This window comes from Galeopterus variegatus, unplaced genomic scaffold (genome assembly GCF_000696425.1).
Source record: "Galeopterus variegatus unplaced genomic scaffold, G_variegatus-3.0.2 Scaffold5800, whole genome shotgun sequence".
Classification (NCBI taxonomy): Eukaryota; Metazoa; Chordata; class Mammalia; order Dermoptera; family Cynocephalidae; genus Galeopterus; species Galeopterus variegatus.
In genome coordinates this window covers 17544-21546 of record NW_007731911.1, presented here as the reverse complement: position 1 = coordinate 21546, position 4003 = coordinate 17544, and positions in this window count along the sequence as shown.

The window sequence follows — 4003 nt, the reverse complement described above, 5'->3', positions numbered from 1 at the left end:
AAGAGAAAAATTGGGGCAGTTAATATTTGGTCGGACTAGGTCACAAAACATTTCAGTCAATTTGTGGCATTTTTGTATAAGACTTGCAACTACTAAAACATAGATATAGTTTCCTGTGTAAGGAAATTGGAGAAGGATCTGGAGTTCAGAGTGGTAGCAAAATAAAGCACATTATGCCTTTATGTGCATTATATGTTATGCCAGAGATTATTGAGATAATATACTATAAGAGTAGCAAGAAAAAGGTCTAAATTGTATTGAGTGTAAATGAGTTAGCTAGACAACTTATTTCATATCAGATTCCAGAAAACATATAAATGAAACTTAGGTAAGTGTAGTAGTATCTTAACAACAAAGAGAAGTCTTTGTTTCTCACTGTCATGAGATCACACCTGTAAACACATATCTTTTGACAGTAATCCAGGGATGAAAAAATAATAGATGTATTGGGGAATTTTATTTTACCTTCAACAATGTACTCTAAAGAGTGGAGATTTCTGTATATTTTCTTTCCTTTCTGTGCTTTGGAACTTAAATTCACTGTTCTTAACACTGCACAACTATGTCTATCCTTTAGGGAATATTCCTTCAGATACATATAAATATTTAAAACATTTTGTTTTCTTGTTTCCTCATATCTTTATATTGCTTTGATAATTGTGGTTTTCTTACTTAGTCACAATTTTAAAAATTATTTTGTGATCAATGTCAAGCTCTCTTCACTTTTTTAAATCCCCAACACATTTAGAGAAAATAAATTTTAGATCATTTAAAAGGTCACATCTCAGAATTTTTTTTCCAGCACTCCCATCTCTTTTCTGAGTCTTCAAAACATAACTTGATGATGCAGGCATTTGACTTCTGGTTTACATGTTATAAAGGGAGTTTTGAAATGAAAGGATTCGTTAAATTCTGTGATCTTGAACAAATATTTTTCCCTCCAGAAAGTTTGTTCTGAAAGTGCAAGACCAGAAACAGCCTTTTATTTTGACATTTTAGGTCAAGGTATTTGCAATATCAAGTCTCCTGTTCTTTTACAGACTTTCCATCCAGTCAATTCTGTAGTTGCTGATAAGCATGTTAGCTCAGGAACTCCATCAGTTTTATCAGCATTTCCACTTGCTATTGCATTAATATATCACAGCTTTAAAATGTTACACTTGATTTTTTGTCATTCTATTAGGATCCCTGCATCCATCTCAAGTAATCAGAAGAACAAGTCTATGTACTGAAACATTATGTAATCTTCCTTACTCTTTTAAGGTTTTAGCTATGAGGGTGCTCTCTCTCTCTCTCTCTCTCTCTCTCTCTCTCTCTCTCTCTCTCTCCCCGCAATCTTTGATTCTTATCTTCTCACCCATTCCTTGGTAAGTGCTGATTTTCTCACTCTATGGATAGAGAAATAGGTTATCATTGTAGTGTCTCATGCCCAGTTCACCTCTTAAATACAGTGTTGATGAGAGTAAGTCTTTCTTTCAAAGTATTATCATTCTTTTTAAAACATGCATATGTAGTTTGCACTTATGAAGGTTTTCTAGGTAAAATAAAATAGATTTTAATAAGTCTAATTTTTCCTTATCTGCCATCTTCCTCCTAGTTCTTCAGTACTTTCTGTTCTGTCCACAATCCCTTATTGCCACTGACATCTGTACTTTGAAAATGAGAAGTAAAATGCTATTTCCTATCCAATTCTTTATTTGATTGCATTATTAAGTAAATGAACTAAATGAAATAAAATATAGTTTTTACATTCTCTAGGCTGATTTCTATTCTTGATTGAATCATAATTGACATAAATTCTGATGTGATGTGTATGTGTCTGTGTCTGTGAGTGTGTGCATATTTTTATACATTCAAAAACTTATCTGAAGCAAAAACTGTTTTTGGTAGGAAACCTTGAATTCAACTCTACAAGAAAAATTTATATATTTTCCAAGAGTCATGGGTAAGAGCAAAGTAATATGATAGAGAAGTGTGTATACTGCTGAAATAGAATATAAATGCCAGTTATTGTTACCATGAACCATTTAAACTATAGTCCTGATATGAAGTGAAGGCCGTGGCATTGATCCCACACACTCTTATAGATGCTGATGTGAAGCTGAGAAAGAGACACTGGGAAGTCGGTGACAGCTGACTTTCTAAGGCAAATATTTTAATGTTATCACTAATGAATAAATGGGCATTCAGGATTAGGTAATCAAAATCAGATAGATAGTATCATAATGATTTTGATTATTGAAGTTTTATTTATACTGGAGTAATATTAAATTATTTTTCTTTTTCTATAATATAAGTGCTATCTATTCCTTTTATTCTAGAATGAGTTAAAGCATCTCCCAAATATTGAAATTTTAATCAGCCTTCAAGCAAATAATTTGCACATCTAAAATTAGTATATTTTGAATACTCACTTTTTTCTTAGTCTATAAAGTACCTTACTTAACAAAATACTAAGTCTAACATGCCAAAGAGGAACAAACTACCTAGGTATTTGAGAAATCATGATGAATAATCTGGATGTCAAAGAGCGAAACTTAGCTATTTGATAATTGAAATTACTAATAAATTGAGATAGCATGCAAACAACTTATAATTTCCCAAACTGAAAATATTATATTAAATGAAATCACATTTGTTAATGCAGTGCATGTTTAATCTACAGTTAAAACATTATTAAAATCAAGTTAATTTACTCATAAAATGATTAGGTCTAAAAAGAGCAATTAAAATGAATATGCATTGTTAGGTACTTAGAATAACCCATTTATTTTAATTTTACATAGCAAACATGTAAATAAACATGTAACTTTAATTTAAATAACATAGAATAAAATAGTTCAGATAATAAGTGTGAAATGGGTAACTAACAGCAATAAAAAATTGTATTTAAAATGTTATACTTTTTTCTGCAAATTTATATCTACAGAGTGACACTAAATCAATACAGCTTTCAGCAACTTTGTTATTTATTTAGTTTAAGATGATCTTTTATTTATTTGAAATAATTTTCTCATCTTCAGGGATATCATTAGTGTAACATCCAAATAATAATAAATTTTGCAGTGAATACATTCCTGCCTTGTGGTTTATTCATGATACAAAGGATTAAGAAAATAGCGTTTTTTTAATAAACTCTCTATTTAATTTTTTCCAAATACTTCCTTTGGAAATTGAATTGCTTAGACTCATCTTGATGATTTGTATTGTCAAAAGACAAAATTGCAACAAATTTAGTTTAGAAATCTTTAATTGATTTTTGTTTGTGACTCTAGAATTGGGTAACACCTCATTCTGTAAAGTAGAATGAGTGTTCCGATGAGCTGAGCAGAGGAGGTTGGCTTTATAAGACAGGAAAAAGCTGAGGAAAGCAGTAACAGAGAACAAAAGGCAGGCTGATTCTTTCAAAGTTACTTCCCTTGTAAAGATTAAAGCAGAGAGGACTTCCTTATCATGCCAGCTAAAACTGTCCTGTTTGGGGATTTGGCATTATCTCTCTCCCCTGGTTTCTTGGAAGCTCAGATAAAAAACTTAATTTTGCCTTAGTGGCATGGAATTTCAGCAAGGAGTAATTCCATTTTGATTTGGTTTGGTCTGTATAGCCTCCTATAAATTTACTTTAATAATAGCACTAGGAATTCATTTACAAAGGGAAAAAGTAAAATTATGTTCATCAGGCTCAGTGTGATATTTGATTGACAACGTCATTAATTCCCATTAATGTTGATGCCAGTACTTATTAAGAACAGAATATATGACAGATGAAAAATATTTTGCCAAGATAATGGTATTCCATAATCTCTATAGCATCTCCATGATAAGCAAAATTGACAGTGAGTGATATATATAAACGTCCCCTGTCCAGTACTGGGATCTCAAAAATACAGCCTCTGATTTTCAAAGTGCTTTGCTAAAACCTATATATGTTTATGATAAATTTTTAAAATAATTTCTAAAACTCTACAGGTACATTCTGTGATAAATGTCACTTTTAGATAACTTT